Source organism: Felis catus, chromosome D1 (assembly GCF_018350175.1).
Source record: "Felis catus isolate Fca126 chromosome D1, F.catus_Fca126_mat1.0, whole genome shotgun sequence".
NCBI classification, from domain to species: domain Eukaryota; kingdom Metazoa; phylum Chordata; class Mammalia; order Carnivora; family Felidae; genus Felis; species Felis catus.
In genome coordinates this window covers 75,793,852-75,817,757 of record NC_058377.1, presented here as the reverse complement: position 1 = coordinate 75,817,757, position 23,906 = coordinate 75,793,852, and the positions used below count along the sequence as shown (strand labels likewise).

Sequence of the window (23,906 nt, the reverse complement as noted above, 5' to 3'; positions counted from 1 at the left end):
TCTTCCTTATGCGATGCTTCAGATACCTGAAGACAGATCTCTTTTCCCTCAGAGACAGCCTTTCCCAGAGCCTCTATCAGTGTTCGGACTCCTCTGGAGGTCTCACCAAATACACTCCCACGCTGTTAATTATAATCATAACCATAATGGCCAAGAGAGATTAAGTATTTACTATTAGCCAGGCATTGTGCTAGATTCTTGCCACAAGCTTTATCTCATTTAAGCTTTATCTCATTTAATCCTCACAACAACCCTCTACAAGACAGGTACTTTAATTATCTCCATTTTACAGATGGGAAAATGGAGGCTTATAAGAATTGAATTCATACTACATTCACCACTACATAATACTGCTTTTATGCCTGGGGCAAGGGGCTTTATACGGCACATAGGAACTTGGGTTATAACTCTGCATCATATTACATTTGTACAGATAGTTACACAATAGCAATACAATATCTATGAAGAAACACTTTTCTACTGTTTAAAACCACCAAATTTGTGGTAATTTGTTACAGTGGCCACAGGAAGCTAATGCAACTGCTGAGTCGTTTTGGATCCTAACTCCCTCTACCAATGATTAAATTATTCTCCCAACCTTAAGCTTGCAGCAATGTAAAAAAAAAAAAAAAATCACACCCTCTGCATGTATAATCATGTCACTGCTAAAATGTAGACCAAACACAGGATTCATCGATGTCATTGTCAGAGTGGGACTCTTGTCCCACAAAAGCAATTACCAGACAAAGGACTTTGTGGTTTAGTAAGGAAGTTTGGGAAACACTGAGTTGAAAATAGTTTTTTTAAGTTTATTTATGTATTTTGCAGGGAGACGGGCAGAGAGAGAGGAAGAGAGAGAATCCCAAGCAGGCTCCAAGCTGTTAGCTCCCAACGTGAGGCTTGAACTCAACGTACTGTATTTTTGTGAAGTTTCTTTACTACAGGACCTCTCAGAGCCTTTAATATGCTAATGGACACTGTGAATCTCCAAGCAGGATGTGGTCTTTACCAAGCTTGTTTGATTGTAATCATTCCACACCCCTATCCCCCCTCCAGGGAATACACTTCTAAGGACAAGTACTGAAAAGAGTACAGTTAGAAGGAAAATGTCTAGCCCAACCACCTCAGGGCCCTGATGGTAACACTGAAGTCCAGACCAGTTGCTCTGCCAAAATCCCACTGCCTACAGTGGCACGTTCAGTGTTATAACCCAGGCTTCCTCACATTCTGTTCAGTATTCCTTCTACAAGACATGCTGAACATCCAAAAATAAAGCACTGAATGTCATCTTTAAAATCAAGGCGTTGGGAAAATGAATAAAGTTTTACACCATAAGATGGCCAACGGGGCTAAAACAAGCTCTGGTCTCTAGCTTGGAGACCCCTCTTCCGGGTTCTTCTTGCCCTATTTGCCACGCGCGCGAAAACCCACCACAGATAGGGAAGCTGACAACTATAAATTACACTTCCCCCCTTCATTCGGAGCTCAGAGCTTTGGAGAAACGGTCTCCTCTGAGCCCGCCGGTGTTAAATAAATCTCCGATCCACCAAGATCTCCGAGTGCGGCTTGGTTTTTCCGCCAGCGTTCCAGCCTCGTTCCGTAACAAAGGGAGGAGGGTTCTCCAAAGACAACTTTATTGAAAGGAACATTTTCTGCAGTGAGTTAACAGCTTATAGAATGCAGCAATGAGATATGAGGAAAGGTGGATTTTTTTCCTATCTTTTGTTATTGGCATTGACCCTGAAGGCCCCCAGTCCTCCCCAGAAGCTTAAGGGGCTTAGATCAAGGGCAGATTTTGAAATTGAATTTATTCAGATTAAGCAAAACCTTCAGTGAGAGGATTTACTCGCCACAAGCTGTTGCCAGGTCGGGGCTGTCCAGGCCAGGCCCATTTTCCTGAGCCACAGTCGACTCGTTCCCAAGTTGCTGGCAGTGTCCTGGCAGCCAGTTTCCTGGGACATTAAACATTCACAGCCTCCTCAGCCTTCTGGATCCTTCTCTATTTCTCCGGTATTTTTTATGCAGGTTTCTGGTCAGCTGCAGGTTTTCTAACAATTGTATAAGGAGATGATCCTAGGGAACACAGCCAGAGATTCAGAGTCTAGAACAATACTCCTTCCTTATCAGTTAGCGTCTGACAAATCATAATGAGATTGTTCCTGGCAAAGAGGACATTTTGCCATAATACTCTAGAAGACAGGGAGCCGTTGGGAGCCCAGGGTTAAAAGAAGCTGTTTGTCTGGGGGTTTTGCTTTTAATGGTTTAAAGCTCTGGTTTGCCAGATGCTACTTTTACTTCCCAAATCTGAGAAATCGCCACTGATTTTGAGAGATGGATGTGACAGGGATAATAGTTGCAAAGATGTCTCTCAAAGTGGGTGTTCTGCTTCTGGGACGCAACATGATCAATCCTCTATTTCAAATGTGCTCTGCCTCAAACAATGAGTTTCTCTCGGTATTCGGAAAGCCTCGAGTCTCAAGCTCTTCTCTTTTGTGTCTGTATTGTAAAAAGAGCTTTTATGCTTTTTTTTCCTATAAAAAGTAATATATATATTTAGAAATGTTAAAAGAGAAACATGAATAAGGAAATAAAAATCTATAGTCTCACCTCTAAGAGATAGAGGTCATTAACATTTTAGGCTCCAAGTCCTTTTACTTATGATTATGATTATGATTAGTGTTCCATGTCCTTTTACAGTCATTTTTTTTTTAATTTTACATATTTATTTATTTTTGAGAGAGAGAGAGAGAGTGTGAGCAGGGGAGGGGCAGAGAGACAGGGAGATACAGAATCCGAAGCAGGCTCCAGGCTCTGAGCTGTCAGCACAGAGCCCGACGCAGGGCTCGAACTCACAGACCGTGAGATCATGACCTGAGCCGAAGTCAGACGGTTAACTGACTGAGCCACCCAGGCGCCCCTACAGTCATTTTTAAATACCATGACAGGATGTTGGTGAGTACAGACGTGGAGGTTGGTCCCTCTAATCCCTGCAAGATGGAAGGCAGTTCAGCGCTGTGTCAAGCACAAAAAGAATTGCCAATAATTTCTTGAGCTACTGTTTCCAGGAAATCTTAGTTTGTCAAGTTGGATGGAGTCTGAGAACCCCCTGAATAGGTGAGAAAACCAAGCACCAGAGAGTGACTGCCTTCCCCATAACACCTGACATCTCAGAGGGAGAACAGGGACCAAGAAAACCATCTTCTGGTTCTCATTTTAGTGTTTTTTTCCTATCACTATACCAGTTGTCTCATTATAGAAAGAATTATACTAATAAAATTCAATTTGAGTAAGAACATTTGGCTATGCCAGAACTCAAAGTACAAGGGCTTTTTATGTACTAATTATTTGGCATTACGGACAAAGAATCACATAAATACAAATTTCCAAACTACTAAGAGCCAGCTTTTTAAGCACAAAGACTTTTAGTTTAATTTTAACCAATTTCAGTGGAAATTATCTTAAATGTGCCTTTTTAAATACAGGCACATTTAATCACACTTAATCTTGTCTTGACTCAAAGTCATAATTATGAGCATCAGTTTCTAGTCTGTGCTGTAATACAGTGAGACCTTCTGGGGTTGGTAATTGTAAAACCCTGAATGGCTCCAGACTGCTAAGCTTTCATAGTTTTATGTTTGCTTTATATGGATTTTCTGTCTCCTCCTTCACAATCAAGCTGTCAGCTATTATTTCTTGCTGTTCCCAATATGTCTGAGACCCTCTCCTCATTTGTTTCCCATCTGCTATGCTGTTTTTAATCTATTGTGTGCTGGGCAGCAGATATCCATGTTTGTTAGAAGTATTTGTAATATAAGAGTAAATGGGCTCTGAGTGAGTACTAAGGGGCTCTCAGTCATAAAGCTAGTGAGCAGACTTATGGACATTTATTTTGATTGCTCAAAAGCCTTTTTAATTTTGTTTTCTCTTTAGATTGGCAAATAAATAATGCCTGAATAAATGATACAGCACAGTACTTTAATAAAGTAGATATAAACAGACATGAAGAATTCAGATATCTCTTGCTCATTTATGCACATCAGCCTTTTCTTGAGAAGACATCTAAATCTCTAAGCAAGAGTGGATTCTGGGTTCTTAAGTTATTGCTTTCATTTTTTTTTAAATTTCTAAAATCACTTTCCAGGGGCACATGGGTGGCTTAGTCAATTGAGTGTCTGACTTCAGCTCAGGTCACGATCTCACGGTTTGTGAGTTTAAGCCCTGCACCGGGCTCACTGCTGTCAGCGCAGAGCCTGCTTCCGATTCTGTGTGTGTGTCTCTCTCTCTGCCCCTCCCCTGCTCACTCTTTCTCAAAAATAAATAAACCTTTGAAAAAATAAAATAAAATAAAATAAAATAAAATAAAATAAAATAAAATAAAATAAAATAAAATAAAATAAAATCACTTTCCAACATAAAATTGGTCCTCCCTAAAGGAGAACGAACAGAAATATGGCCGTGGCTCCACTTGTGAGGGCCTGGCAAGTGGAGGGGACAGTCTCCTGTCTCAGGGTTGCTTTTGCCCGGCAGCTGCAACCCCTCCCCCCCCCCCCGGAAGTACAAAAGTTGCCAACATTGTCACTTCTTCACTTGTTGCTTGTGTATTTTTGGAAAGATTAAAACAAATGTCCCTTCTTCCAAACTCCACAATTCTTTTCAATGATCAGTAAGACTGATTTTCCTACTCTGTCACAATGTTTTCTCCCAGATTCTAGACTTCTAGGAATAAACCAAAACCTCACCAAGAATAAACAAGCACACGAGATGGACTAGTAAACAGCTAACGTCCAAGCTCACGTGATGCTGAAATAATTTTTAAAGCTACCATTAGGAATGGTGCTGTGGGAGCGGCATGGGCTGTAAAAGCCAAGCGATTTGCAAACGTATGCCAAGACGGGGAATTACTCAATGCAAACACCTGCTACGGAGCGATTATCAAATTATCCACAGCGTAACTATGACCCTGCAAGTTGACTTTCCTTCCCCCCCCACCCCCACCCCCTCCATGGTCTTTTGTATTTACCAGTAAACACCCACAAATCCCGCACTCTGCTAAACCAAAAGGCCAAATTAAGCAACTCACACAGGAGTTAATGAGGGGTTGTAATAACACCAGCCCGGCAACATCTGAACGAGGCATTAACAATTTGCTCAGGACTTCCACACACGGGATCTCACTTGTGGCTTGAAATCACTGCCACACTAAGACTGTGCCCTGGGAAAGTCACTACCAATGAGTTTCCTCAAAGAATGTGCAAAACTATAAAATTAAAAGTAAGGTTAAACTATAACCCCAAGATACCCTTCTATTTCATCCCACCGCCCCCCCCCCAACCTTTCTTTCCAGCTGTCAGTTTTTAAAGTGTATGTTTTAATTTTCCACGGTTGACCACATCCAAAGCTGTTTTAAGGGGCATGGGATTCTATTCTTCTCTAAAATCTATATGCAGCCGTGCATTGCCACAGCTGGCTCTGGTAACACTTGCAAATTCTAACTTACTATCTAAGACTATTTCTAAGGCTATTGTGAGTGACATTAGGCCCGTTTCTGGCAAGAAATCCTCTAGTTATAATGTAGACCATCTTAAATGGTCTTTTTGTGATCATGGTCTCTACCCTTAAACAAATGCAGGGCATATTTTCCCTGATGGGTGTCCCAAGGAGAGCTTGGGAAGAAATCATCATTATCAAGGCGGTTCACCCAGACACACAGACTTGCTTGTTACCGTATTTAAAGAAGTGGCCACAAAGAAATAGTCATTGGATTTACAATAGGGGAAACCTAGTATGCATTTCCAAGGAATCACATTTTGGGGAGAATTACAGAATAATTACACATATGCTTAGATCACGAGCATTCAATGAAGCGGACAGTATTTTGAGGATTTAAGATGTTGGTGTTGTGGTCGTCTCTAAGAAACCGGGATAATTCAGACATTCAAATGCAAAACTGCACCATTTGGAGAGTGTAATGCGGTCTGTTCTGGTCACTGTTACAAATTCGGAAAGGATTCCCTGGCTGCAGACATTAGAGGCACTTAATACTTAAATCTGTTTCCAAATGTAAAGCATAGAACAAAAGTGCTGGGCATTAATGAAACGTATCCTAACACTGGTGTGCTGACACATTTCATTAAAGTGTCACTTTGGGAGAGTAAAAAATAATGACAAGAGCTTTGCAGTGTGCAACTTGATAAGGTCCTCAGATGAAATATCATTAACTAATAACACATTAAACATCCATTTTAACACTATCAGGGTTTTCAGATTGGGCTTGAATTAATTTCATGCCTAGGATGTTGACTATAACCAATTACTATAAATGAGTCTCTTTTATAGGTCTAAATACTGATTGTTTATTCATGTTAGTTTTATTTTGACTGCCAGGAAATCGAGTATAATTGAAAGTTGTTGCAATTATCTTAAGAAAAAAATACTTTAAAAATATCAATCCTCACTTTCAAGACCAGCCATTGGTTATTTCCAGAAGGAATACGCTGCATTTTAAAAAATACACACTTTTCTCATTTTTGTTGGGTGAATGGCAAAATACTTTTCCATTGAGCTCTAAAAAGTTCAAGTGTTCTTCTAAGCTCAAAATAGTTTCTCTTCTTTCAATAACAAGGCAGATAAAAGTAAAGTTTCAAAAATATAGACGAAAACTCAGTATTTTATCAGTTCAAAAAGACTTCCAATTTGATGTTCCAGTTTAAAGCTAAGTAGTTTTCTCTTCAGGAAAATTTGTCCATGTGTAAATATATATAATTCGTATTTTCAGTAAATTTTCAAAACTTCCCTCTCAAAGACCTTGTGTTCAAAGTATCAAAATAACAAGAACTTTGCCATTTTAGCAGCTACACTGACACTCTTAACCGGCAGACTTAGGTTGAGTGCTTTCCAACATGTATAGATTTGTTTGATTTGGTGCAGAAGAGTCATTCTATAAAATGTAGCAAGGCAAGAAATTCTCCCAGGCTGGGCCTACGTAGCCAAGAAACGAGTTGCGAAATAACACAAAACAGAAGAGATGAAATAGAGAAATTAATCTAAAGCAAAACAAGAGAACCGCACAAGAAACTTGGGGCTGGCAATCTCGCAATGTGAAAGGTTAATCACAAGATTTAAAATCTAATCTTGCTTTCAAAGGCAGCTCATGTAATTGCATACATTGTAAAGGGACATGAGAACAGTGGGAACAGAAAAAAAAAATTAAACAAGCAGGCTCGATATAAGCTGTAAATTTAATATGGAGAAAAGCAGAAAATTAGCAAGAGCAGACACAGGCCTCAGTAAAGGGTCAGCCAGGGAACTGGAAGAGTAGGAATGGCCCCGAATAGCCATGTCTAAATAAAAGGGAACCTTTAACTTTGGATAAACATGTATTTGAATGGAATACCATCGAAAGATGTTTTGGATTAAATTGCACTCATTCATGTTGTCTAACAAGTATTTATAGGGGGGGGCTATCATGTGCTGATATTGTGGGAATGCAAAAATAAATTGGACACCACAGGAAGAAAGTCATAGCCCCCTGGACACCACAGGAAGAAAGTCATAGCCCCCTAAAATCCGAAGCAGGAAGTACTAAGTGAGGGTGGAGAGGTGGGAGAAATCACTCCATAAAAGGGATGGCATTTAAACTATGCCTGGGAGGTTGGGCGGGGCTTGGCCATAGGCAGGTGGGAAAGCCTGGAGTACTACAGAAGTCAGAAACCACTTCAGGCTGACTGGTAGTGGGGTCTACCTACACAGGAGAGGGTGGGCTGGAAAGGGAGATGTGTAGACATCAGGGGACCTGCAGGAGTTTGACTTAATTCTCTGGAAAGTGGGAAACCATTGGAGGTTTTGAATCCCAGGAAGGGTAAGATGCTGAAGGTGCTAACCTGTGTGGGGCAGCCTAGAAAAGGAAGGAGGAAACATAATCTCAGCAGACTATATTTCAGGACAGCAAAAATGTAGAGGTTTGTGTCCTTGGGCTAGAAAGTGCTAAAAGCATATTGATGAGTTAGGGTTTGTAAATTTCAAGACCGCCATTTCTTGCTAATTGGAAAAGCAATAAGAGGTGTCCCTGAGGAATACGCAGTTTATCAGAGAACCGTGGACGCGCCTCACGTCCAAATCTACTGGTTCCCCCAGAGAGAGAGGCAAGATCTGGGCTGTTTGTCCAATGCCAGGGACTGAAAAGATAAGAATCACCCCTGAGGGTATCTGTAATTCCTTATCGGAGCAGGCAATATTTGAGCTGCCCCTGCACCCACAAGTGTGCTATAACCAAGACAAAGACCTCATGAACTTTGGGGAAGGGGAGCAGGCCTCACCCTGTCAGCAAACATATTTAAAGGCTATGTGGGTTAGGGTTTACAAAAAAAGATAGTGTACCGGTGAGCACAAAAAAAAAAAAAAAATTTGGTTTGTTTTCATAGGGGCATTTATCTGTCATATATTTTACATTTCTTTATATTTATACTTTTCAAAATGACTTTTAAAAGTGATATTATTCAGAGTGCCTGAGTGGCTCAGTTGGTTAAGCATCCCACTTCAGCTCAGGTCAGGATCTCATGGTTCCTGCGTGAGTTCGAGCCCTGCGTCAGGCTCTGTGCTGACGGCTCAGGGCGTGGAGTCTGCTTCGGATCCTGCGTCTCCCTTTCCCTCTGTTCCTCCCCTGCTCACATTCTGTCTCTATCTCTCAAAAATAAATACAGATTTGAAAAAAAATGTTTAATGGTATTATTTCATTTCCCCCAATAACCCCATTATGTTCATTTTACAGGAGGAGTCACAGAAGCCCAGAGAGGTTGTGTGGCTTTCCCTCAGACCTCACAGCCACCTGGTAGAGGAGTGAGCACCCAGAACACAAGTCTTCTGATTCTCCCTCTACTTCATCACCTGGTCTCCTCTTATTTATCAGCAAAAAATACTTACTGAACAGCTATTCCATAGAAAGTGTGCTTCTCAAGTCTGAGGAAAGCCTCAAGTTTTCCCAAGAATTTGAACAGAAAAATCCTAGCAGGGTTTTTGGTCCCAAATGAAAACCTGGCTCGTCTTGCCTGCATTAGAGCCCCCTGGTGGCAGGTAAAATAAGAGTTGTGACTTAGGCTGTCCTGATAAGTTTTTAGGATCCAGACATGTTGAGAAGTTTTTAGGCTACGACTTTACGGAAAGATGAAAACACTGGGACATGGAAAATAATTTTTAGCAGGCTCATCTAATCCAGTGCAGTCACTTGGCATATTAAGAAACTGATGTCCAGGGAGACTGAGCAACGTGTTCGTTGCGGGACAGCATCTTAAGCTAGTGCTTCTCTCCAGGAAGAAAGGTACCCCTCAGCATCTTTCTCATTCACGCTCCTCTTGCGGATTAACATTAGTGCTATAGAGGCAACACTCTCCTTAGGAAGTAGGACACAGGGGTGCCTGGGTGGCTCAGTGGGTTAAGCATCCAACTTCAGCTCAGGTCATCATCTCACGGTTCATGGGATTTGAGTCCTGCGTCAGGCTCTGTGCTGACAGCTCAGAGCCTGGAGCCTGCTTTTTGGATCCTGCGTCCCCCTCTCTCTGTCCCTTCCCGGCTCATGCTCTGTCTCTTTCTCTTTCTCTCTCTCTCAAAAATAAACAAACATTAAGAAAAGGAAGTAGGACACAAAACGGATAAGCTGGTTCTTGCCCAAGTAATTGTACAGATGGATACCCCCTGCCTCCTGTTTTTACTAGTTACATGACCTGTGTGACTTCATCCTCCCTCATCCCACTCTTAGCCTCAGTTTCCTCATTTGTTAAGTAGGAACAGAGATAGTTCCCACCTCAAAGGGTTGGTTTAAGGGTTAAATGAAATAATGCAAGTCACATACTTAATACAAACCTTATTAAACACTTGATATGTGGTTATTATTATTGTTACTATTGATTAAATTTAAGATGAAATATAATTTATATTTATGAGAACACAGTAATATTAACAACAGCTATCAACAGAATGCCTGCTGTAGATTTGATGCTTACTTTATAAACAATAATAGCTACTTTGTTTGAATGCCTACCTATTTTGCAAATACTATGTAATTAGCTCACATGAAACCAATAGGTGGGTATTTACAGATAAAACCTTTGAAGTTGAAATAGGTACCATAACTTGCTGACAGCCTTATTTCAAATAACTGGCAAAGCCTAATTCTTCAAGTTAAATCCAGCATTCTTCTCACTGTGTGACTAACAACTATGTCATTAAAAGATTTTTGTTTGTCTTTATCCTTTGGGATTGTTGTATGGAGCAATCCTGAATTTTACTGTGCAAAATTGAATATAATATCTATCACCTGATGGGCACTTCACTCAATCTGTAACTTTATATCCCTTCTAAGACTCATATTTTTTGAAATCTAGTAGGAAAAATAAGACCCTCGCAAAATAAAATTATTCGAAGTTTTCAAGATTCTTTAGAGAATTAAATCAAAGCAGCGCAGTGGATATTTGTTTCTATGATAAATATTTGGCCCTGAATTTCTGTTATGTATCCAGAGGCAACTTGAGTTCATCTTGACAGAAACCATTGAAGAGAATGTTTGTTGTATCTATGTTCAGAATCTCAGGAGTCTATGGTACCTACGACAGAATATGACCTTCTTGGTGTCCATGGAATTAATTTTTAAGAGCACTCTCTTTCACCTTCAAAAGAGTGAAGGTTTGGGCAGTAAATTATACACCCACCCTACCAATAAATCCTGGGGATAAAGAAAATTTCCCATCGTCTTTGAAATTAAAAACTGGAAGGAGAATATTAACGTCCTATCATAAACTTCCATGAAACTTCCATGAAAACTGGACAAAAAATACGAAATAAGTACTTTCATACACTGGACAACAGTCAGCTCAGGGCTATGAGGTAAGTCATATGACTGTCCCAGATTTCTTTCCATAGGCATTTTCTAAACTTCACTGCAGATACAAAGAATCCAAGCAGAGCACAGTAGTCTCACTGAATAGAGGAGACAGAGGTCCGATTTCGGACAGGCTGAGACAGCCAGAATTTGGGGTGGGGGGAAGTACACAGTAGAAGATCCCTATAAATCTATATGAGGTCCCATGAGTCTTTGGCTAAATACTAAGCTGCACATGCACAGGGCGAGGCACCACGGTCCAGGCAGAGAATAACTGCTGGAGTGCTAGTTGCAGGAGCGTGCACAGGGCTGAGAACATTTGAATTTTCTAGAGTGGTGAGACCTGACAGAATATCAAGGACATGTAATAGAGATTCCAGAAAGATCACAACTTAAAGGTAGGGTTAAATTAGCCTAAGGGAAAAAGTTTTTCTAGTCTCACCCTAATAAGGCATTTTTTAAAAAGCCTTTGTAAGATAAATCTGATCTTCCAGAAAAACAGCTACCTGAAAAAAATAAAATTTAACACACTTTAAAGGAAGACCACAAGATCCAGACTCTCAAAGATTTAGCATCCGCAATGTCCAGAGTATAATTTTAAAATCAGAGCCTCAGGCACCTGAGTGGCTCAGTCGGTTAAGCATCTGACTTCGGCTTAGGTCATGATCTTACAGTTCGTGAGTTCGAGCCCCGCATCGGGCTCTGTGCTGACAGCTCGGAGCCTGGAGTCTGCTTCAGATTCTGTGTCTCCCTCTCTCTGACCCTCCCTCGTTCATGCTCTTTCTCTGTCTCAAAAATAAATAAATATTTAAAAAATAAATAAAAATAAATAAAATCAGAGCCTATGAAGAGATAGGAAATTATTATTCATGACTTACCAAAAAAAAGATAATAAATCACTAGAACAGACCCAGAAGAAAATATGGAAGAAGTGAAAAAAGATTTTAAAACATCTATTATAAATATGTTCAAGGACTTAAAGGAAAACATAAATACAATAAGGAGGCAGATGTAAACTATAAAAATTAAGTAAAAGGAAATGCTAGATTTTAAAAAGACAATTTCTTTTTTTTTTTTAAAGACAACTTCTGAAATGAAAAAACTCACTGGATAGATTTAATAGAAGATTAGGTACTGCAGAAGAAAATATTAGTGAATTTACCATGTATCATAAGTGATCCAAACTATAGCAATAGAGAAAAAAAGGTCCAGAAATTTAACAGTGCCTCAGTGAACTGTGGGATAACGTGAAGTAGTCATTTGACTCCCAGAAAAGAGAAGATGGAGTAATGGGAAAGGACAAAATTTAATGAATTGTGGCTGGAAATTTTCCAGATTTAATAAAAAATATTAATCTGCAGATACACAAAACACAGTGAATTCTAATAAAAACTTACAACAAGGTAGATCTTAATCAAATTGCTAAAAAAACAGTTATAAAAAGACAATCTTAAAAGCAATCAGAGGGGCGCCTGGGTGGCTCAGTCGGTTAAGCGTCCGACTTCAGCTCAGGTCATGATCTCATGGTTTGTGAATTCAAGCCTGTGTTGGGCTCTGCGCTGACAGCTCAGAGCCTGGAGACTGCTTCAGATTCTGTGTCTCCTTCTCTCTTTGCCCCTCCCCAACTTGTGCTCTGTCTCTTTATGTCTCTCAAAAAATAAATAAGTGTAAAAAAAAAATTAAAAATAAAAATCAATCAGAGAGGGGAAGAAAAGACAATACATATAAAGGAATGAAGAGAAGGATAATCATTGATTTCACAATAAATAATGCAAACCAAATGATAATGGAATGACATTTTTTTTTTAATGTTGGAAGGAAAGAAAAAAATGACTTTAAATCTGTACAATGACTTTAAAAATGACTTACAGGGGCGCCTGGGTGGCTCAGTCGGTTAAGCATCCGATTTCGGCTCAGGTCACGATCTCACGGTATGTGAGTTCGAGCCCCGCATCGGGCTCTGTGCTGACTGCTCAGAGCCTGGAGCCTGTTTCAGATTCTGTGTCTCCCTCTCTCTCTGACCCTCTCCCATTCATGCTCTGTCTCTCTCTGTCTCAAAAATAAAGAAATTAAAAAAATAATAATAATAATAAAAAAATAAAAATGACTTATAAAAGCATCAAAAAACATGAAAACCTAGGGATAGGTTTAACAAAATATCGTTAGGATCAGTACATTAAAACCACAAACCCCTGTACTGGTAAAAATTAAAGAAGTCCCAAATGTTCATGGATAAGAAGACTCGTTATCACTTAAGTGTCTATTTTCCATAAATTGATCTATATATTCCAAGTGTTCAAATGAAAATTCAAGCCGGTAAATGTGGAAATGCAAAATAACTAGAAAAATTAAGGCAATTTTGAAAAGGAAGAGTCAGTTTAGAGGGCTTTTGATGCCTGATTTTAAGACTGCTAAAGTTACAGCCATCAAGGCAGTGTGCGATTACAGTAAGGATAAACAAAGATAAATGGAAGAGAAAAGAGGAGAAGAGGAGAGAGAGAGAGAGATGAAGAGAGAAGGAGAGTTCACTTAATTTTCAAAAATCGTATCAATAACATAATTCAATGGTAAAAGAAAGGAATTCATTTCAACTAATGGTTAATGGCGCTGGAAGACTGGTTACCCCTGTGGGAGAAGATAAACTAACCACTGCCTCCCACCTCTACAAAAATAAACCCAAAATGGATCGTAGGTCTAAACGTAAAACCCGAAACCACAAAATGTCTAGAAGATAGAAGAAACCCCTCACGTTTGTGATAGGCAAAGATTTCTTAAACATAATATAAATACACTAGCAATAAGAGAAAAATATTGACAAATTGGATTTTACCAAAATTTAAAAGTCTGATTTTCAAAAAACACACACAAAAAAGGTCAATCTTAGAGGCACCTGGGTGGTTCAGTTGGTTAAGGGTCTAGCTCTTGATTTCAGCTGACAACACAGAGCCTGCTTGGGATTCTCTTTCTCCTCTCTCTCTGCCCCTCCTCTGCTTGCTCACTAGCTCTCTTTCTCTCTCTCTCAAAATAAATAAATACACATCTTTTTTTAAAAAAAGAAAGATCAATTTTCTCTTTTTTAAAAAAATTTTTTTAATGTTTATTTATTTTTGAGACAGAGAGAGACAGAGCATGAACGGGAGAGGGTCAGAGAGAGAGGGAGACAGAATCTGAAGCAGGCTCCAGGCTCTGAGCACAGACTCTGAGCCTCAGCACAGAGCCCGTTGCGGGGCTCGAACTCATGGACCGTGAGATCCTGACCTGAGCTGAAGTCGGACGCTTAACTGACTGAGCCACCCAGGCGCCCCGAAAGATCAATTTTCATGCTGGGAAAAAAAAAATAACCATGACACATATATCCGACAACGGACTTGTGTCCAGAATAAATACAAAGAGCACTTACAACTCAATACTAAGAAGAGAACCTACTTTAAAAATAAGCAAAGATTGGGGCGCCTGGGTGGCTCAGTCGGTTAAGCATCCGACTCTCAATTTCAGCTCAGGTCATAATCTCCCAGTTCGTGAGACAGCACACCATGTTCTGCTCTGTGCTGACAGCGCAGAGCCTGCTTGGGATTCTCTCTCTTCCTCTTTCTCTGCCCCTCACCTGCGTGCACGCACTCTTGCTCTCAAAATAAGTAAATGAACATTAAAACAAAACATCAAATTCATGTAAGAGAGTATGAGAAGGTATTTATGAGGAAGAGTATAATCCTAAAAATAAAATATGTATGAACAGTTTAAAAAAAATTTTTTTTAACATTTATTCATTTTTGAGAGACAGAGCACAAGCAGGGGAAGGGGCAGAGAGAAAGGGAGACACAGGATCCGAACTAGGTTCCAGGCTCTGAGCTGTCAGCACAGAGCCGGACGTGGGGCTCGAACTCACAAACCGGGAGATCATGACCTGAGTTCAAGTCAGACGCTTAGCCCACCCAGCCACCCAGTGCCCTTGTATGAACAGTTTCAATAAAAATTAAGAATAACTAAAACTAACATTTATTGAGTGTATGTGCCAAGCACTGATCTAAGCATTTTAGAGGTATTAACAAACTTAAGTCTCATAACAATCTTTTTCTTTTTTTAAGTTTATTTATTTATTTATTTCGAGAAAGACAGAGAGGGCTTGAGCGCGGGAGGGGCAGAAAGCAAGGGAGAGAGGGAGAATCCTAAACAGACTCTGGGTGGTTAGTGCACAGAGCCCAATGGAGGGCTTGAACTCATGAAACCATGAGATCATGACCTGAGCCAAAATCAGGAGTTGGGCGCTTAACTGACTGAGCCACCCAGGCGCCCCTCATAACAATCTTCTGAAGCAGGTATTACTATTATCATTTAACGTGTGAGAGAACTGAGGCACAGAAAAACTACAAAACTTACCCAGAGTCATACAGCCAACAATTAGGACAGTGAGAAATAATTTCAAGCAGCAATGAGTTGCCCCCACATGTCATAGTTCTTTCAACATTCAGTAGGTTTTATCATAATTTACAACAATACATTTTAAAAGAATAAACGCACTTATTCTCATTTTAAAGCCATATGAGTGGTGTAGGAAATGCAAAGAGAAGTAAATTTGTTATTATAAATGCTACCCATGGCTTTTACTTTGATTCGGGAAGAAAAGAAGAGCCAGACTTTTTAAGCACCAATATTGTAGGGCTCAAAAACAAGTGACTTTTGGAAACGATTTTGGCTTTCTTGTCACCTGAAGAGACTGGGCAAGGGGATGGGTGGGTGGAGCCCGGAGGGTGGGGAGTAAGGTCTGCCACTGACATCAACACAAAAGAAAGAGAAAGCAAAGGAAAGCCTACACCCAGAGGCATGTTCAAGCCAATATGAGACGCACCATATTTCTGATGGGGTCTTCACGCCTTCCTTGTCTTCAAGTGAAAACTGGAGCCATGAAATTCCCGTTTTGTTAACACTAAGATATGGTAATGCCAAGCATTCATGACCATAAGCATGGAAAATTGATGAAATTACAGTCTGTTCAGAGAAGTAATATGGGGATGAGAGAAAAAAAAAATCTTTGCCTGTGTCAGAATCCTGGTGGCAGCTTTTTGAAACAGGTGAACATTTTCTTCCCCCTCTGCTGGAAAACATCCCTTTGTGCAATATGCCAAGTTGGATGCTTATGGAAAAAGGCCAGAAAAAAGAAAATGACACAAATAATTGAGATATTTTTATGGGCATGTAAGTCAGTGAGCATTTCATTAGTATCATTTCAGCAATTTTCTGCTCTCAAAGAAGTAGCCAAATTGAAATTCTATCCTACTACTTACTTAATGAGCAAAAGAATGCGATTATGTTGCCATAACATTGAGATTCGAGACGGTCATATGACAGGCATGAAGAAAGTCAGGGTTAAAGAATCTAAGTAAAATTAACCTGGCCTTTTCCCATGAATGCTTTTCAACAGAATACATCAAAAACTCATCACTCCGTTATGAACTAATAACAGCCACAACGCAATGTTCAGAGCAACGCATTTCTGGCATGTGCGATACTGAATTTTCAAGCAATTGCTAAGTGTTGCTCTATGTAATCACAGAGCACTCAGCTTCCATCTTTCGTACTATTTCCCAAGGCTCAAGGCTACATAATTGTGTCAGCTAGTTATGGCTGTTTAGCCATAACCAAGTCAACCCAAAACGTTGTGACTTAACTACGTTAAGTTCTCAGGAGTTCGCTGATGTGGATGAGATACGGCTGATCTCAGGCTCACTCATAATGCTCATTGGGGGTTGACTGGTCTATTGATGGCTTTGGCTGCTCTGGTATGACTTTGCTCTGCCCTCACATGGTGAGGCGTCTTCCAGCAGACTAGTCCAAATTTATTTTTACAGCAATGGCAAAGTTCTGAGAGAATAAAAGCAATCAAGGCCTCTTGACCTCTCGCCTCAGAACTGACACAAAGTCTTTTTACCACCTTCTGTTAGCTCCAAATAAGGCATTGTTAGTTCAGATTCAAAGGTGGGGAAACAGAGTCCATCTCTGGATGTGAGGAACTGCAAAATAACACTGCCAAGGGGAAGAATGGAAGCCACCATAATGATCTCTTTGGAAAAGGATTGCCCCAAATTTACAAATAGATTGGAACCCAAAAGTACATTGTACTCTATTATTTGACTCTTGGAACACATATTCCCAAGATAACAAGTGTTGTTAGGTTCCCAAGTTAATTAACGAGTCTATTAGTACATAAGGTTGAAGAAACAAGTACGCATTGCTAATGTACTCTAAAAATAAATAATATAGTTTCTGGTAAACTAATGAAGAAGAAATTAGCATGAAACCAGAAATTGCTTTTATTGCTTCTAGAAAGGTGCCTTAGGAAAGCAAGTTTTGTTAGAGGAGGGTGCCTATACAGATATTTTGAACCACTAAGATAGTAAGGGACCTGTGAGAAAATGAGTGCCCAGTCTCCAAGCGCTTCTTCACCATCTACTACCCTCTCTGTGCCCTACCCACCAGACAGTAGTAGTTTCGGTTCCATCCCCCACTCCACTCCAATCCCATTCTTGTACTTACTAGTGGGAAATGCAGCCAACTAGAATAATGTTTAGGCTAGAGGCCTTGAGTCCAATGAAGATTTTTTGTGATGACCCTGAAAAGAACTACTGTTCACTTTCAAGTGATCGGAACTTAATGTTGTTTATTCCTTTTCTTGAAATTTATTTTTTAGGTTTCAAACGCAGGGAAAAATACAGAGAATCCCAAGCAAACACTCTTGTATCTACTCTTCAGCTCTACACAATCCTAAAATTGTGGTCACGTTTGCTTCATATTTCTTACAAAGAAATAAAGCCTTACTGACGCGGTTGTCCCTGTATTTCCCTCCCTGATCCTCTGTCTCTCCCTCCTTCCTCAGAAGTAGCCACCACCCTCAATTGTGTAATCATTTATCAGACCCATGAATATTTGATACTTCTCCCTGTGTGTATTCATAAATATATAGCTTTGTCTCATAGGTTTTAAACTTTATATAAATTGCTATCATATTGTACCTACAAATCTATGCCTTACTTTTTTACTCGATATTTTAATTTTTTAAAAAATTTTAAATTTATTTCTTTAAGTAATCTCTATATCCAACATGGGGCTCAAACTCATGACCCCAAGATCAAGAGTTGCATGCTCTGCTGACTGAGCCTGCCAGGTGCCTCTCACTCAACATCTTAAAAAGGTTTCTCTATGCCGGGGCACCTGAGTGGCTCAGTTGGGCATCCAACTTCAGCTCAGGTCATGATCTCTGCTGTCAGCACGGAGTCAGCTTCTGATACTCTGTCCTCAACTGTCTGTCCCTCCCTTGCTCTCTCTCTCAAAAATAAACATAAAAAAAAAGATTTTTCTAAGTTGATGTACAACACTAGTTTACTAATTTTCAGTGTTGAAGAGTTTTCAATTGCATGGCTATACCAGATATATTTTTCCAATCTCCTGTTGATGGACATTAAGTTGTTTGTCATTTTCTCTATTATAAACAGTATTTTAATTACTATTTGTGTGCATATTTTTGTGTAATATCTACAAGAATTTCTCTGGCATATATGTCTAGAAGTGGAATTTCTATATTTTAGTGTATGAGCATCTTCAACTCTATTAAATATTACCAAATTACTTCCACCAGCTGTGTTTGGGAGTTGATGCTAATTCACCTCTAGCATTGTCAGTTTTTCACGTTTTGCCATGAGTATGGTAGTGTATCTCAGTTATTTTAATTACCTTCATTACTATGGAGATAGAATTTTTTTGTTTACTGAGCTCTTCATTTGTGAATTACCTGTTCATCTCTCTTGTCGATTTATTATTGTGTTGTTCTTTCCTATGGCTTTGTATATTCTTTCAACATGAATATAATTAACCATTTGTCACATAAATTGCAAATATTTTCCCCTCTCTCACATTTATGGGGGTTTTTGTTTTACAGAATTTTAAAGCTCATACTCAAATGCACCAAAGCTTTCCCTAATTTTTATCAAATGCAATTTTCTGAGCCATGTCTTAGATCTTCATTACTCAAAATGTGGTCCACAGACCACCAGCATTAGTATCACTGGGGAATCACTGTTTGAGAAATACTGCTCCAGATTCTCTTCCCTCTCACTTCCTCCAGGACTGTAGGTACCCCTTCAGTTATTCCCTCTTTCTCTTGCATCATCCGAACCTTCCTCTGTTAAATCTTTCCTGTTAGGATACAAGTACACTCCAGCATATGCAATCTCAAACGTTCCTTGATCCAGATTCTCCGCCAGCTGCTCTTTATTTTTTTGTCTCCTTTTTGACAAAACTTTTCACATCAGCTATCCAGATGCATGGTCCCTCCATGATCAGCTTCTTCTCTAGCTGGCTTCTCCACCTGGCTTCCGCTCCCATCACTACCCTGAAAGTGACCCTGTTAAAGTCAGCAACCAGATCTTGGCTGCAGAATTCAAAGGTCATGTTTTAGTCATCATCTCACATGATCTTTGAGCAGCACTGGACCCCACCAACTGCACTCTCCGTGAAACACATTTCTGTCCTTGCTTCTATGAAACTAGACTCCTGATTTTCCTCCTACTTCACTGGCTGCTCTTTCTATGCCTCCTTTGCTGGTTCACCCTTCTTTCTCTAAGTCCCCGCATATAAGAATGTGGCAAGGTGTGGTCCTAGTCTTTTTTTCTCCAGATGTACGTTCTTCCCAGGCTTAAAATTGGAAGCATACCAAGGGCAGAGCAGAGGGTACTGCTCATCTGGTACCAGCAATAAGAGAGTGCATGGTCTATAGAGATTTTCAAAACAATAAGATCAATTACGTATAGGTCTGAATTTCAGTATCACCAATTCTAGGCACCATCAGTCATAAAATACTCTTTTTAGAGGGAGAGCTTTCTTTTATTGATTTATGTTCTAAACAATGGTTTAATTGTTGATTTTTAATAAACATACGAATGCTTCAAATTGTCATATTTTTAATACTTTTCTTTAGTAAGTGTTATATTCTACAGGGAATTTGGAAAAAAACATTTATTCAGTCAGCCCTTCCTTTCTCCCACAGAACACCTGCATACTCAGCTACATGCATTCCTTTCAAGAGAGGTTCACAATACTTTGAAGTTATTCAATTTTGTGTCAGATACTGTTCATGTCTCTAACCCCTGGAGTACCACATATTCCTGTGGCATTAGGCAGTTGATTCAAAATGAACAACAGCACAGTGACTATAAAAATGACAAAATCAAAGTTATTTCAATCCTGTCATTCCATGTGAGCATTCAGAGTATTTGTCTTCAACATTTAAAACAGTGAAGCTGAGTGTGAATGGCAAAGGGTAATATTTTTGTTGGTAAGTATAAAATATAATTCATAAATATTTTACTAAATTTGAAGAACATCTTTGAAACGAAAATTCATTCTTTTAATTTTAATTAATTTTTTATTTTAAAACTAAAGAATAAATCAAGAAAATTTGAGTATTACCAACTGTTACATGACTATTATGAAAAATATTCTGTCATGTAAAGGAGGGAGTGTTAAATGACCCATGTTGGTTATCAAGCACATTATTTGTGCTCCCACTTGAAATCCTGATTTATGTGTGCACTTCCAAATTTCAGTGTCTAGCCTCCATCTCTCTTAACAGCTCCAAATTAATGTGTCCGAGTGACTGCTTGATGACTCTACTCGGATAGCCTACAGACACCTCAGAATTAGTCATCTAAATGGACCTACTGATTTTATCCCATCCCACCACCCCAGGCTATAACTCCTTCCAGGCTTTTCAGTAAATGATACCACAATGACCCACCCAACTATTCAAGCCAAATCGCAGGGGACATTGTGGATTCCTCTCTTTTCCTCATTTCCCTATCCAAGTAATGCCCAATGGGATTTCTGCTAGTATCATCAGAGGTTAAATCATCTACAGATCGTTCTCAATTTATGTCTGGATAAATCCACTGTAAGTTGAAAATACCATAAATCGAAAATGCATCTAATACACCTAAGCTACTGAACAAAAGAATTTAGTCTTACCTACCTTAAACATTCTCAGAACACTTACATTAGCCTACAGTTGGGCCAAAGCTTCTAATGCAAAGCCTATTTTATCGTAAAGCATGGGATATCTCATGCAATTTATAGAATACTATACTGAAAGTGAAAAACAGAATGATTTAAAGTGTATTGGTTGTTCCACCACGTGATTGCACGGATGACCTAGAGCTGTGGCTCACTGCTCCTGCCAAGCGTGACATGAGAGGATCCTATTGCATATCACTAGCCCAGGAAAAGATCAAAATTCACACTTCCAAGTACAGTTTCTACAAAAGGCATATTGCCTTCAAACAATGGCAAAGTTGAAAAATTGTAAATTGAACCACCGTAAGCTGGGGATCGTCTGTAGTGCCCAAAGCTCCCCAGTCTCCCAACATTTGCACCCACCTGTCCAATATCCATGCCTCCCATACAGCCTCTGGACCCAGCAATGCTGATGCCTCTCAAAACCTTTCCACTGCTGAGTGTTACTGTGGTGGCCAGCAAGTGTTTCCTGTCCAACATCATCTCAGAACACGTGCATCCTCAACTCACTCTGTTATTTTAGAGGGCTTGCCTCTGATTCCCAGACCCCCATACCTTCCCTCCAACTCAGAGCCTTTGCACTTGCTCTCTCCTTGTCCCTGAGAAGCCTGGGAGGTTTTTACCCCAGCTCTTATAAGGGCTCACTCATTGTCATCCTTCAACTTATAGTTTAAGTGTCACTTCTTCAGAGCAGCCTTCTTTGATCTTATTTATACCCATTATCAACTTAACCTTGTTCATTTGGCTCTTAGCTAATGGTTTATCTCCCTTGTTATAATATAAGCTCCAAGAGAACAGGTCTGCTTTCTCACCACTATCTCTCCAGTGTCTAGGACAGTGTGGACACACATCGGGTACATGGTAAACCCTTGTTGAGAGTGAATTAATGAACTCTCCCTTCCTGCTCTGTCTGTATATGATTGCTGTAGAAGCTACCACACTTTTATGTGACGTTCCCCACTGGGCCAGGACAGTACATCTGGCTCACACTGAAACACCAACACTCTGCGTCAGAATTTTGCAAGTGGCATTAAGAGAGTCATTCAATCTCTCTCAGGTAGACAAAGTTACACCACAAAAACCTAGGGCCTCTCAATGACTTTGTTTTTTTTTTTTTTATTGTGTAGCCAGAAAAACAGAGACAACAACTTAGCAGAGAGATAAATAAAGCAGACATGCATAGGGCAGGAAATGCAAGAGACAGAGGGATCCTGATGGCATTCTTGTGCCTAGTCCCAGGTGCTCTGAGGCCGCTGCAGCCCTGTCCTTGGTGTCCACTAGATATAGCAGAATCCACATACTAAAGACCCCTTTTGCTTAAGTTTATTCAGATTAAGTTGCTCTCATTGGCAACCTTAGAAATACCATAAAAGCATACTTTTCTCATCAAGAAATCACATGAATAAACGATGGCTATAAATTGCTGTGTTCATCAAATGAGTAGGTCAGGAAGGTAAGGTTACATAAATGGACATAAGTCAATGTCATTCTGAAAAAAAGACATTGACAATCTGAACTGGCATTACCAGCCAAAAAAGATGGCAAGAAAATGAAATAAAGGACCAAAGGACTCACTGGGAAGAGTCCAGTGTGATGGGGCAGGAGGATGGTGGCAGCAAATAAGAAGGCATCCTCAGGGAGAAGAGAGTCGCCAACAGGGAGGGTGGTGTTATAGCACATGCCCTTTGGTAGGCTTGGTGTAACAATGATGAAACTAGGTGATTTCACAGCCTAGAAGACATTCAGCCATCAGATATTCACCCAGGCTCTGCTATGTGCAGAGTACTGGCATGACCTGCATCTTTGGTTTGGAATACAGTCTGTGCACTGAACAAAAAGTGGGTAGGATTAGTGGTCCAAAATCTAGGCCAAGCTCTGCTTTCCAACTGTGAGTTTATGGGAGCTGTAACTGCCCAGAGGGTCCCCTGTTTAAAGTTCACACAAAGATCAGTAGGGGTCCTGAAGCCCAAAACTTCTTGAAAGTGTCTCACCCTCCAGGTACTCTTACGCTAAATCCACACATTGTTATATTACAAAAGTCATCCCCAGTAATGGTCCTTTGAGCTAAATCTTGAATTATTTCAGGCAGGCAGCAAGAGGGCTAAGCATTTTAAGCAAAGGAATATCGTACAAAAACATGACACATGATGGTTTGTGTCAGGTAGTGTAAGCAAGTCATAAAAACTAGAGTGCATGCAGAGAAGAAATGGGCAGGAACGATGCCAGAAAGGAAAGAAGCCATCAAGAAGGGACTTGTGTTCTATACTAAGGAGTCTGGTCTTTATCCTCTAGTCCATAGAGCCACTGAGGGGACTTAAGCCAGAGAGTGACCTACATGGGGTGGACGAATTGAAGAAGGCCAGGCCTGGAAGCAGGGAGACTAGTTAGGAAGTTGGTATAACGGTCCAGGTCAGGGCTGATGAGGGCCTAAACCAAAGCAATGGCAAAGGCAAGTTAAAGGAGGAGATAGGTTAAGTGACATTTAAGGAGTACAGTGGAAATAATTTGGAGACCTTAGGTCCCAGTTTGCCCAAGACAATTTCAATTTACATCTGTTCTGGCCTAATCATTAACAGTACCCCCTTGGATTTACAAAAGGGTCCTGATTTGGGGGATAAATTATATGTTTTCCCTAGGTGTAGAGCACAAAAGAGAGAGAAAAGTCTAGGATTCCCTTTGGGATCCAGCTTAGACAGCTCTGAGCTTCATGGTTCTAATTACTAGTGCAGAGAATAGAAAAAGAGAATAGAAAAATATGTGGGCCAGGAAATAACACGATTATCACATATTGGCTTTAAGGTGCTAGTGCGACACTTGAATGAAATTCTAATAGCTTAAAATACACGAAAACATAGTACAAGAAATGCTGTAACTCAAAAGACCAGAAGAGATCATAAAAGACCATCTGTCATTGTTACAAGATACTTTCCCCCCAAATTGTCCTCCAATCCTCAAATGTATGAAGTTCTACATCGGA

At 40.0% G+C, this 23,906-nt stretch overlaps 1 long non-coding RNA gene across 1 annotated transcript in view; it reads right to left on the bottom strand.

Moving 5' to 3' along the window:
* Positions 1-705: 705 nt before the first annotated feature.
* Positions 706-23,906, bottom strand: part of LOC123380536 — a 65,660-nt gene continuing 42,459 nt past the window's right edge. Inside the window, exon 8 of the long non-coding RNA XR_006586442.1 lies at positions 706-2,073. This is a non-coding gene — a long non-coding RNA (uncharacterized LOC123380536). The remainder of the gene's footprint in view (positions 2,074-23,906) is intronic.